Genomic DNA, 14313 nt, shown 5'->3' on the forward strand with positions numbered 1-14313 from the left:
AAAGGAAAGGAAAGGAAAGGAAAGGAAAGGAAAGGAAAGGAAAGGAAAGGAAAGGAAAGGAAAGGAAAGGAAAGGAAAGGAAAGGAAAGGAAAGGGAAAGGGAAAGGGAAAGGGAAAGGAAGAAGAAAAGAGAAAAAGAGATGACCACTCTTGGTTCCAGCACTGGTCCAGCTGGTGGGATGTTGGGGTCCTGGGGGCATGCCCTGGCACCCCTGGCCTCGCTATAAGCACAGCAAAAGTTGACCTTGACCTAGGACTGTGTGTGTGCGGGACTGCTGGAACCAGGACACACTCCTTAGCAGTGGGACAGCCCCGCGGCGCAGCTGAAATGTTTGGCACTTGTGCCCCCAGCTCCAGGGACCAGCTCTGGCTGGGATTCTCCGGCTCCGCCCCTCTCAGTGTGYAAATGACTGCCGTGAGTGGGAATCGCTCATTCTTGCAGAGGATTAAGAGACAAAGCCAAAGGTAACATRGGAAGTAGCATTGGATGGGGTAGGAAAGAAACAAACTTGAGAAGGGTCCTGAAAATGAAATRTGGATTCTGTTTTCCATCAGTCCAAAATTAGACTGAGAATATAATTTTCTCTGTCATGATGCTGGAATGTGCTGGAGGGCCCAAAGCATAATCTCCTCCAATGTTGTGGGTATTTCAGCAAGATTACCACAGGACAGAAGCTTGGATCATGCCACCTCTCTGTCCCATCATTTTGCTTTCCAACCCTCCCAAAACTGCTGAACATGTTTCCCATTTTGGATCAAGTCTGGCTATGAGAGAGGGATCCCCAGGACACTCAGTTGCAACAAAACAACACCCCAAACCAGTGCCTCCACTCCTTAGAAAACCATCCGTGTAGGTCAGTCACAAGTCTTCATGGAAGAGCTTTTTTCTTTCTCAGGGTCACTGAGTTTTGCCACATAACTTTGTTCTTTTCCTGACACACAATTGGCTTTTTTTGTCAGAGGGCTGTGTGGAAATTTTCCGGTCTGGCTTAGCATCGCTTTTCTGGGAAGGTGGTGTCAGCAAAGCATGAGTTTCCTCTTCTAGCAAAAATGAAATAAGCTGTTTTGCAGAGCTGTGCTGAACCGTGAACGTGACCTGTGCTCAGCTTCCATCCCCTATGTAATCTTGCGTGCAAGTCATGGGTGATACCACTTGAATCTGACACAGTGATAACAAACATTTCGTTATCATCAGCAGCATGACACTGTTAACCCTTCTCAGTGCAGGTCCAGTGAACTGTGTGTGGCAACGACTGTTCCTTCTCCCTCCTGTCACTGATGCCTTCTTCCCTTTGCCCTCTCCTCCCACCAGTGYTGCCTCCTTGGGGAACTTCCTCATGAAGGATGATGTTGCACGAGATGGTGCAGGAGAGCCTTGGACTTGTCTCTTGCCCCTCTCTTATTTCTATAGGGACAGGAAATTTCCTTCCTGGCACCTCTCTTTTCCTTGTACAGCTCCAAGACATGCAGGTGTACAAAATGCTCTCTTTCCCCACTTTGTTGATGAGGATGGCCTGCAGTGGGGAAAAAAAAAGAGATGTGTGGCACYTGACAGCCCCTCCTGGCTGTTGTCTCCTTATGGTTCCCCATGCCAGCCTGGACAGGATGTGAGCAGGGGTACAGCCAGATGGGGCAAAGCCCCTGAAATGTGCATCATAGAACCACAGAATATCCTCAGCTGGGAGGGACCCACAAGGATCATCTAAGTCCAGCTGCTGCCCCTGCACAGGAGAGCCCCGAGAGTCACCTGAGGGCATTGTCCAAATGTTTCAAGAGCTCTGTCTGACTGGTGCTGTGACCACTTCCCTGGGAAACCTGTTCCAGTGCCCAACCACCCTCTGGGTGAAAAACCTTATCCTAAAACCCTCCATGACACAGCTTTATGCCTTTCCCTTGGGTCCTGTTACTGGTCACCTGTGACGAGAAGAATCTCCCTTGCAGCAACAGCATTGAGTGCAATAACATCAGGGGGAGGCAGGACACCGTGCTGACACRAGCAGCTTTCAAGTTTTGTCAGAAGTCCAAATAACCTTTCTTCATCATTAGTAGCTGAGTGTAGGTTTTGCACRCAATATTGGAAAACCTGGAGTATCCTGGCCTGCTGCATCCCTTTGACTTGTAAATGATCATGGGAACACAGAGACATTAATTCAGTCTTGTTACTGTCTTTTCCCTTCTGTATTCTGGGAAATATGCTGTTCATCTGTCTTGTCCTTTTAAAGGAAGGAAGCCGTTTAAAGATGCTGTGTTTTCACTTAATTGCATTAAGCAGATGTAACATTTTCCAGGATGCTCAGAAGGTATTTATGAGCTGAACTCCCACAGACAGATTCAAGAGGTAGGTGTGAGGTGCTTTTGAGGATGTGAGTCCTATAGCAGCAGTACGGTTGGGGCTAAGGCCCCTGGAGCTTGTGTACATGAAGAACACGTGCAGAAAAGAGTTACTGAGCTCATCTGGAGCTGGTCCATCAGTATTATGATACTTCTGTGGGTGCTGTTGGGTTTTGTGTCTCTGCAAAAACTSATCTGCACAAATGTTTCAGCTGAACATGAGATAGCTGCACACAAATTAATCAGAGGGATCCTGCAATTTCTCAGATAGAAAACAATTTMTGAAGGTCAAATGACTCATGGACTGTTGAAAATCATTTAGCAATTATAATGGATTAGGAAAARTATTCTAAAAAAAGATAACTGCCTACCAGTTCTTATTATTTCAATAAAGCATCACACCAACCACAGTRTACATTTCACTTGTACTGTTTTTTTCAATTGTATTTCAAATACCTTTTTTGTAATTTTGGTCTAGTATCTTTTGAGATGTTGAATGAATAAGGTTGCGGTGAAAGAACAAACCAAATATTTTGGCAAGAGATACAGTGGTCCTTGTTCTACAAGCATTTTCTAAATCTTTAATCATCTCTTAATGGTATGATTAGTGACTAAAGCAAGTATTTTTGAATGAGAAAGGGAAAAAGAAGCAGTGTAGACCTGCAGTAGTGTAGAATTATTAATAAGCCATGCTGATAAAAATAAATAATTTTTTATGGGAATCTTAGTAGAAGAAAAGAGCTGTGCTGCTGCCTGAAGCTATTGCATGTCAGTGTCCTCTTGACACTCATTTAYTTTGATTTTCAAGAGAGAAATGAGCATCGTAACAGCTAAGGCATGTTGTGCCTTCCTCTTGGTGTTTGAACACAAAGGGATGTCCTCCTCAGCTCATTGTGCAAGAATGGGAAATAAATAACTGTCGGCACCAATCTGGCTGAGACTCCTGTGCCTCTTTGCGACAGGCACTCATTCTTGCTGGCCAGCAGTGTTACAGTGCTCCTGTGGTGAATGTGCTGCTTTGGGCTTGAAMTCCTACCTGCCCAAGTGTTCACTGCCTCCCGCTTGGAGACCACTCATCACCCAGGGAGCTTTCTCCTGCAGTGCCTCTTGTGCCACCAGACAGCTCACAGCACTCCCTCACATTATGTGTCTCCTCGTATAGGAGGAGGAGAGCCATGGAATGCGCTTTCCAGCAACAAAAAAAATTTGGGAACCTCCCCCAAAACTGTGTTGGTATAAGACTAGAAATAAGCCAGCATTTTCACAGTGAAAAATTAATTGTCCAGTGTCTATTCATTGCACCATTATCTTCACCAGAATTGCAGTGTGTGTCTTATCCCAGCAGTTCATAGTGTTTTAATCCACCATAAATCCATGTAGAGTACATCATCTGGATCATTTAGGGTGATGGAAAGTGGTGAAAATTGATTGAATAGCCCTGGTATACCAAGACAGGATCATTTTGTCAAAWAAAGCTTTCTCTGTGGTCTTGAAGGGCCCAAAGCTTCCCTTTCCTCAAAAGCACCACTCAGGCAGCTGCTTCCTCCTCTTGGGAAGGGCAGAGAGCCTCTGCTACCATCATCTTACTGAACCAGGGGAAATTCACAGCCTCATGCTCTTGGATCCTTCCCAGATCACAGGAAGCTTCTCAGGAAAGGTAAATATCCCTGCTTGCCTGCTCCATTCTCTAGAAGTTGCTTGTCCAAGTCTGGGTCCCCACCTTTGAAAACAAACTCTTCCTTTCCCTAGTACGCTGGGGGTATGGTAAGCATCATCAACAGACAGAAAACCAAAGTCAAAAAAGGGAGAAACATCTGGAAAAAACAAAGGACCACTAGCTGAGGTGAAGCTGCAGGGGGTATGAGAATAGGTCCAGCCATAAATTGAAGAAAATGTTTGGTAAGAGATATGAAGAATGCCTGTTTCCAGACATCAGGAGGACATTACAGTGAATTCATTGCCCTACAATTCAGATGCTGTTATTTACTATGCATTTTTGGGTGGAGATTATTGAAAAGTGGCTCCATGGAATCACTGGAATTCAGAAAAGTCAAAATATTTTCATGTTGGGAAGCAGAACACAAACTGTGTGCTCTGTACACTGGCTGGGAAAGATTAGAAGGAAGTGGGGTGGAGAAATAGGAAATGACTGGAAAACGAGGTTTTGTAAGAAGCTTTGGAGAGATGAGATGTGCTTGCCAGTTCTGCAGGTGAGAGCAGATGGTCTACTACAGAAGTGTGGTTTCAGCACTGGGTTTCTTTTGAGCTAGTAACAACAACTCCTACTCCAGCAGGAGTGTGTCCTTTCCCTGACCACAGGCAGAGCTTGAGAAAAGTAAAGTAAAGTAAAGTAACCTTAGTTAAGTAAAATAAAGCAAAGTAAAGTTAAAGTAAAGTAACCTTAAGCACATAGTGACGTTGCCCAGGTGAAGGTGGGTGGTGAGGTCACTCCTCTGCTTTGCGTGGTGCTGGAGAACCTTTGCTGCCAGCACAGCAGTTTGACTCACARCCAGGCAGCAATGCTTTAGGTCAGTAGCAGGAATATAACAGACATGGARCTATTTGGAGCAAATTAATTAAAAAAGAGTAAAGTGCACCATGATGGATTTCCTACATGAAATACTGGCAAACTGTGAGAAGAAATGGGGATTCTAGGAGAAAACTGTGATGCTTATGTGAGAAGGAGTGGGCCAAGAAGCAGACTGTCTTTCTTAACGTTGTTATTTTGACAGATCTCAAAACTCAAAGTATTCTGTATATCTTACAGTTGATGATATAAAAATGCTTGTTGGTAATTTTATGATCACCTTTATTTCAAAGTCCTATCTTCCTATAGATTTGATAATGTTTACACCTTTCTGGAGATTCATTAAACTTGCTTTCCTGCAGGGTGCTTTGAAAGCCAGATAATCTGCAGGCTTGTTGACACCATAATGCTATGATGGCTTGTGTGCCATTAAAATAGATCACAGAAATGTTCATCTATGGAACCCGAACTCAATGCATTGTGTCAGTATACAGTATAGATCCCTTAATCCATAGACTATTATTAAAATAGTGGATTAAGGAGCTGTTTGGGATCAGAACATGCTGTATGTATAACCAAACAGTTTAGCTGAGATTAGTATTTATCACTCAATGCAAAATTTGATTGAAGGATTCATAGGTGCYTATAATATTACTGTTTTTATTTTATCACAAAATTACTGACTTTTTGCCATACGARCGCTTTTTAAGACCTGAGAATAAATCACTGTTGTGAAAATAATAAAAACTGAATAACTGACATAAATCTGTTACTAATTAAAGTATTTTAGCTTCATACAAATATAAAATATGGTATTTGGATGGTTTAAAATGCATTGTATGAGAATGTGCATGGAAAGGACATTCAGACTTCCAAAATAATAACTTGTCAATTAATTTTTTTTTTTTTTAAATGAATTCACAAGCTGGTATAAAGATCAGTGTCAATCTAATCTAAGCCAAAACAAAGTGGAAAACAAAAGTATTTTTTTCCATAAAATCTTCTTCTGTCAACAGTCTTTCTGAATTTGTCAGAAGAAGTCTTATTCAAGCGTGTTGTGAAGTTGAACTGAGTAAGATAGTGGCAGTTTACAGACTTGTCTTTAATGCAGCAGAAGGTTGTCAACAAGCCTTTTCAGTGRCATCTCCACRTGAGCATGGCGAGCAGATGATGATTTGAGGATTACCAGGCTGCTGGACAGGTCAGCCKGCATCTTAAAAATCTCTTCCACAGGGGACCAAATCTGCAGCCAGAAGCTGTTTACTGGCTGAAGGGGGAGGGAAATGGGTTTGTTTAAAAGGCAGAGAMCCTTGGGTTTGTTTGTGTGCCTGTGCGGCGCACTGTCTCTAAAGCACGCTCTGTGTAACAGAGCTGAACTCTGGGTGACACTCATTTTCAAGCGAACTAGTAGGCAAAGTCAAATTTCAGTTGCAMGGTGCCAACATGAAAAGAAAAAATTTGTGTGTAGAAATCATGACATTTACAAGGTAAGTAGAAGAGAGCCATGTTTTTTTTTCCCAAAAACACATTTATACTAAATCTCAGTTATGCTGCAAGTCATATTAAAAAAATAGTTWCTAATCCCAGTTTTAGCTGTGGTTTTGTTTGTTTGTTTGTTTGTTTTAAACCCTGTTGCTGCTAGTCCAGGTCCCTATTGTATTTTACAGAAGAGTCTGAACATTTCTGAATGGAGGTTCAGACACTTTCATATCAAGCAGATTAAACTCCTGTGAGCATGCCTGTGGTGGAGATTTCTCTTGCATGGACTACCCACCAGCTGATTGTATCTGTTAGTTTTCAGGCCCACTTCTTACCTCTATACAGCCCCTGGGCATGTGATGCTGTGGTTTGTAGAAGCTTATGAAACCCTGCGTGGAAAGGCACAGCAAATGGAGMCAGCGTGAGGCATCGTTTGGGCAGCCAGCGTCACTTGCAAGTAGCGATGAATATTGCACTCGTGGGCCATGAACACTCGTGCCCAGGGTGTACAGCAGGGACTGGGAACCTGCATATTCTGAAAAGCGTCATGTGAATCAGAACGGATGGAAAGAAGGACCTAAGGTAGCCTTTCAGGACATCTCCAAAAGAACAGCTATGGCCAAAGAACTGGGGAATCAGCTCTGGGAAACTGGAGGAGAAAATGTGTAAACAAAAGCTGGTGAGGTTGATTTACCTGCACAGCTTTCTGTGAGGTAACATTTATAGAATATTCAGTTTCTATCCAATTCTAAATGAAAGGTTTGTACAACTTAGCCTTCTTCTTAGTTAAAAAGTCTTTTATAACTCAGCCCTGTGGTACTAGCAATTTGSATTTGGTTTCTACTGGCTTCAGAAGCTATACTCCTCTATAAGAAAAGAAAGAAAGATGAAAGAAACATTTTAAGAAGTCACACAGAACTTAAATCTAGCCAGTCTACCTACCACTTTTACTGACTTTACATAATTTTTTAACATTTCTGAAGTCCCTACATAAAAGACTGTGCATAGTACATTATCCTTCAATGCCAAAAGGTAAAAAAAAGTAGAAAAAATGAAAATCAGAAAATAAAGCTTTCACTGATTTCCAACAAGATTTTCTTAACCAGTAAATATGCTGGGATCAAGAAGGTAARAAGACATGTTCTAAAAACAGCACATATTTGGAATGTATTATTTATAGAATTTGAAATTTACATTCTATTTATAGAATTTCAATGCTACTGCTTTCTCTCATGTCAGGAAGTAGTGTATCTCAAAATAAAATAGTTTTCCAAAGACCATTAAACATTCAAAGGCTGATGTCTTACACTAGTTCAATTTGGCCATTTTATCTTTTTTTATGAAGAGAAAAAAAAAGGATTTGGGCAAGTGTGATTAGATTTCATTAATGTTTTCAATATGTCAAACACCAAGTGGAATTATTTTGCTTTCCTCAAATAAGCCAGATAGCAGTGCATCCCAGCAAAAGGCAGGGACTCCTCATGAGATGAACAAGGACACAATTTATGTTATATCCTGTCTTTAAGCACAGACCATTACTGCTGGCATAAGAACTCCTTCAGGATCCTCACTGGTGCTTGAGTGTGCTCGGACCACTGAGAAAACCTGGAATCCCTTGCAAATTTACAGAAGCACCTTGCCTCCTATGTTCTGTCTTTCCCCTTTGCACAAGTTCAAATTGTGGGGTTTTGTGTTCATTTCAGTTGCCAGGTAGCTCCCTCACTGACTCGTGCCAATGCTCAGTGCCATGTGCCACTGCAGAATCAAGCTGGGAGCTCTCTGTAGCTCTGCACAGGGATAAGGCAGATGTAAATTTAATGCTGGTCCCAGATCCTGATTGAAGCATCTGCTGACTCTGTCATCCATGTCGATTACGCCCATCAGGAACACRGAGCCCCTGGATCTCAGTAGCCTCACAGTGATTCCCCAACAGGCCTATCTTTTCATACAATACACTTTTCATCTAATCTCTATTTAAATGGATTCCAGTTTTGTGACTGACATGGTGTGAAAAGTAGTTGTTGTCACAACAATTTTAATGACACATATTTTCTGCCATCAAGTAGAGCAAATCATCCATCATTACAGAGATATTGCCATGCGGCTAGCAGGAAATCCGTCCTCTAACAATTTGGGCTTTTAGATCAGGCAAGGACTGAGAAAACTCCCACCTTAGAACCCAGACCAAAAACCCAGAGAGCAATCTGAGACTTAAATGCAAAGTAGTGTAAGCAGATTTAGAAATGTGCTGCTTCCTGTATCTCACATCTTTTTTACAGGGAAAAAGAAGATTTGTGCTTTTACTAAAGCAACATAGAGACTCTGTTTCAGGTAGATTTGCATCAGCTGTGATCATAAATGACCTGCTGTGACCTGTAGGGCCTCCTGAGCTGCCTGGTGGGTGACTTGAGAGAAGGGATCATATGATTGCTCTCCAAGGTGTTTAGTTGAAATCAGCTGGTTTTAGTAGATCTTGGTTAACCAAGTGTGTTTGAAATTAAATGAGCTCAGGGTGGTCACATAAACATTTCAGCCTGCAGATCTAACTGGAACGTAGTCTCTGACACACCATGTTGGGGAGCAAAGCCCCCCAGCCTGGCCTTGCAGGACACAGCCACAACTGGAAGAGGACCCAAATTTCAGACTCCAGTGAAACAATATTTGGTTTACCAATTTAAAAAATGGTTCAATATCCTCAAAGGGAGAATATTTGCCAATACACCCACTGGACTGAAAAACTGGGTCGACAGACCCGTATTTCTCCCTCTGCTAATGATCCAAGTGACTATAAAAGAACTTGGCTAACAAAACATACCACACTCACAGAATAAGCCCACAGGCCAGTCATGCTTGACAAAAATACTTTTGACAAGGAGGTGTAACTCATTGTTTACAATCACTGAAATGTATTTTATAACTGTTATTCTCTGGCATTCACCCCAAAGGAGTAGCTGTGCTGCTTATCCAGCTGCTGAAGGCATAGGGAATCCACTACAGATACAAAAGAGATGATCAAAAGAAGTCAAAAATTTTGTCCTTTTTTTTTTTTTTTTAATATATCACAAAAGAATTCCCTACATTTATGTCACCTTAGCTTGGTATTTCCTATCTATGTTTTTAGTTTCACTTTCCAAATTTCAATCCATTCAAATAACTTCATCTCAGACCTTGTTTTTTCCTTCGAAAACTCACTGCCATATGGAGGAAACATTAAAATTATTGGATCCAAAGTAAAAACAAAAGCAGCTTAGTGTTAGTGCAAGAGGCTTAAATCAAGACAATTAAACCTAAGTTAAACTGAAAGTAAAAATGACAATTTTGGCCAGATGTAGACCACACACCAAACAGAAAGCTGATGTCATGCATTGTGGAGGCACAGTCTTCAAAAAAAGATCATCATCCTCAGAAATACTGAAATAAACTTCCAAGAGAAATCTATGCTCTAAGCAAAGAAAAATCTCTAGCAGGAGTAATTTTGAGAAGAGACTGCCTTCCAGAGTTCCACCAGGGGATCACTCACTGCCACGCAACCAAGTGATTGACTACCATTTTGGGAAGAAGGTCATGTGGTGTTTTCAGCACGGACAGAACCCAGGATAATCCTTCTGCAGCCCAGCTTTCTTCTCCTGTTTGTTATTTTAATGCCGTGGTTTATACTTAATGCTGCTGTGAGTGACAGCTAYTATGACAGCCGCCTGTGTGTCTCCCAGATAACGACGGCTGGCCTCATTAACCACCGTGGCGWTGGAATATTTAGGAGTAGCCTTTCATTGCTCAGTTTTTAACAGTGCAGTTGAAAATGAGACCGCTACACTTGGTGACCATAGTAGGAATTCAGTCTTTTCCATGTATAAAAATCTTGTCACGGTTTATTGACAGGAATAAACTTGGCCCCCCAAAAATGTCAGATTTTAGAAATTTAATTTGTAATGTTACCAATCTGTGATTCTCTACCACAGACTTCCATGCTGCTTCCCAAAAATGACTAGGTGTTAATTGCTAAGATGGATCTGCAGGTTCCAACTGAAATTTTAACAGGAGTTTCTCTGACAATGAACAACAGCTAATGGACAGGAATAAAAAAGCACAAGAAAAACTTGACCAAATTAGTCAACTGCTAGGGCAGGCAGTGAGATGATGGAAAAAAAATTATAAAAAAGTTATAATGGAAGTGATAGGTAATAATTATTGCTCTCCAATTTGTTCTGTCCAATTTCTTTTACTCCTGCTGTGGTTGCTGCCTCTGCTGGCAAGACACGGAGGCAAATACCCATTTCTTCCTATGCCTTCACTACTGTATTGAAACTGTGTTAAAAAAAGAAAATAAAAACCCCATGTTTGCATCCACACAAATAAATGCAAAGGGCTGGAAAATGTCTATACCTCTGACTTGTGCTGTGTCTGAGGAGTCCACCCTCTCCTTTCCCCTTTCATTTGACAGCCCACATTTTCTTTTGAAGCTTAACTGTGGTAAATACAGCTTTTTATTATTGACTCCTGTAAACCTTCTAAGAGCATATTTATTTGTTCTTTCTGAACTTCTCAAGTTGTGATGAGCCCTGACTTCAACAGATTTGTGCTATATACTGTATATAAATGAGCAGTGCTGCAGCTTTATCTGTATTTCCTCAGGAGATGCGCTGCAAAATTCAAAGATGAGTAAAACTTCAAGAGGAAATATTTGTTCTTGCTATTATCTATTTGCAGCCCTAGAACTTTGCTTTTTTCATGCAATTTCTGTTTCCTATTCATGCCCTTTTCCTCAGATAGTGTTTTCATTGAGGAATCCAAGGCTACAATTTTCCCTTCCCAGTCCTGCACAGAGATGTTACATCAAACTCTAGGGGTTTCTGTTGGGTATTTATATGGACATTGTGCACTTGGAGCAATGAGAAGTGTATTTCTGCATCAATTACATGGCAGATGGCTAGCTCAGGTTATTTTAGCAGCAATCCTCTGAAGTGCCAGGAATCAGTGAGACAGGAAACAGWGTCCTGTCCAACAAAACACTGAGAYTGCAAGTTCTGCTGGTCCAGTCTGTGCAGCAACTGCCTTCACAAACCTGTTGGTAAAGCTGTTTCAAAAGACAGACATAGTAACCCTAMAATAATCCACTGCCAAGAAAATCTCTGGGAATTTAGTCACATCCTTAATCTGCCTACATTTTTATGCTCGTCTTGGACTATTCAGAAATTCAGTTCTGGATCTAGTATGTCTCTTYCAGCAAAAACTCCCACTTGAAACTCGTAACAGACTGAAAAGACGTGAGTTTAATAAACCATCCTTTTCCTGATAGTCAATTCTTTGTTTGGGGTCTGCCCCCTGGGTCTGAATATGGTCCTTCTTGAAGGGAAAGAAGCCTCTCTGTGATTTTTATCCAGTGTTACTGTGGTCACCCCATTTTCTGGGATAAACAGCAAATTTAAGGAACCCGCTGCCTCCCCTTTGCCTTTCCCTCCACCTGGCTTGGGGCTGCACTGATCCAGCATCATGCAAGAAGACACATGGGATTTAGCTCTGTTGTCACTTCAGCCGCAGACACCAGAAGRGTGACAGAACATTAGTTTCTTCTCAGCTGTCTTGCCAGCCTTGCTGCAGTGGGCAGAGAAGAGCAACTCCCAGCAGAAAGGTGGAGTGTGAGAACTTGAAGAAAATTAAAGGAAACAGATCTGATTTTCTGCCCACTCGCTTTTGTAGCTCCTAAGCAAGGCTGGAGAAGTGTAAGAACAATTAATCCTTACAATGCAAGGCAAAAATACAGTGAATTCTAGAGGATCCTTGCTCACAGTGTGACCATACTACATGCAAGAGACACAATGTTAGCATGCTTACTGATAAATTATTTGTGTAATTACTGTTATTGTTCTTTGCCAAGACTTGGAGGGGTGAGACTGCACACTTCCAGAAACTTKGGATCATACATACTCAAAGATGTAATGCCACAGTGAAGTCCCTCCAGTAGACTGCTTTGGTCAAACCTTCCTATTACGCCCTTGACTCTGCTCCTGAGCGCTGTACTTGTGTGTGTGCTGTGGCCAGCAGGCGATGTTCAAATACCTTCAACTGCTTTTTAATTGAAAGTCCTGGAATCCTGTCAAGTGGCAAGAATCTGCCATCACCCAAACGTGACAGGCTTCATTTGYAATCTTCTGATTGATATGATTTACAAGCAGTTAACTACTCTCATCTCATCAACAGAAAGTTCCAGATGYTTCACATAAGAAGAAATAGCATGATGACAGCTATACAGTAATCAACTGATAAATGAAGTCTCTCAGTAGTCCCTGAAGATTTGTGCTTTAATCTGAAGTGTCACAYACTTGTGCAGGCACGTGTACCCAAAGTCAATATGTAAGGTAATGGGAGAAGTATTTCAGGAGTCTGTTAAGGAATAGATATTTATGGAGATATGCAAATAAGTAGATCACTAGTTACTGACATAAGGAAAAACAGCGGGGTACTGAGAATAAAAAAATTAAATTAGAGGTGAAGTGTAGGAAGCAGCATATCTGTAGAGAAGAGTAGAAGATCTCTGCCCAAGTACTCGCCCTTCGTTTAAGGAAATAGATACTTGGGATGTGCTGTTCGAGCTGGAGATATAGCTGCCTCCAGAAATGAAGATGGTGTCCAAACTGGTAAAGATATCCAAACAGAAAGAGGATGGCCTGTAACTTCATGGCCATCATAAACTCATGGACATGTGTGTCCCACACCAGCTAAGCTTACTAAAGTTCTTGCTCATGCATTCCTGGAGCAGGAACACTAAACTAAAGACTGCAGTAACATTCAGTCAAAAGGAAAAAAAAAAAAAAAGGGCAAAAACCCCAGACAAAAAACAACATCCCCAAAAAACAGAAAGTAAAAAAAAAAAGCAAGTATGCTGGACTGCTCTTCCAGTCTGTGATTCTATGCTCAGCACTGTGTTTTATCAGCCATTAAATACAAAAACATCTACCAGCTCTTAAGGATAGGATTCACCATACTTACACTACAAGATTTCATGTAACTTACTCCTTATCTGTGAAACTCAAGATCTCCAGCAGCTGAGTAAGAATTCACTGAGAAATCTGTTTTTACTTACTCTGCACTGCCCATCTCATCAGGACCAGCTGCAGCAGCCCCTCCCCAGCAATCTCACAAGCTTTGCAGAAAAATCTGGCCACAATTTCACACTCCACTGACCAAAACCAGATACACTAAATCCACTCCTTTTCAAGGTCTCACTTCATACCTACCTTGACTGAAGTACAGATGCTGTCCAGCTACTTTTCTTAGAGACTGGCATTTTTGCCCTTACCACTATTAGCAAAATAYTTCACATCCACATTTCACTTTTTTGATATGTACATCAGTTCAAACAGCACTTGGTTGGTGTCTCACATCCCTTCAAAATATTCAGATCAGTATCACTTTGAACACCTCAGATGCCTGCCTGAATTCTGTCCTATTTCACCTCTTGCTTGTCATCACTTCCAGACTTTTCCTGAAGTCATTCTTCACAGCCTTTTGCCTGAAAATGGCACAAAAAGCATCAAGATACTGTCGACAATTGGCTCATGGTTAATTAATATTTATGGTATTGYTTACAAGATCCAGCCAAGCAACTGACAGCACACACAAACTGTATGACCACAGAGGACTCTCACACGTGTTCAAACACAGCCAAGGTTTTGAATTAGAAGAGAAGCTACAGACTAGAGGGCCCGATGAACTTGCTATGAGTGACAGCTGCCATAAAGCTCTTTCATTTCTTCTGGAGAAAGAAAACCTATCACGTTTTCAAAACATGATTTGGACCAAGGATTCCTTTCAGACTACTTTTGGCAGAGATGGCCACTTTTTTTCAGACTATGAACAATCAGTTTTAAAATTATTTATCAGCCACCAAAAAAATTGACACTTCTCTGAAGTGCTTCATCTAAATTTGCASTCTTCCTGTAGTTCAGCAATTTGTCCAACCTCTTAACCTTCCTATT

The sequence above is a fragment of the Malurus melanocephalus genome, unplaced genomic scaffold (genome assembly GCF_030028575.1).
Source record: "Malurus melanocephalus ecotype Western Australia unplaced genomic scaffold, MMel_1.1 scaffold_61, whole genome shotgun sequence".
In the NCBI taxonomy this organism is placed as follows: domain Eukaryota; kingdom Metazoa; phylum Chordata; class Aves; order Passeriformes; family Maluridae; genus Malurus; species Malurus melanocephalus.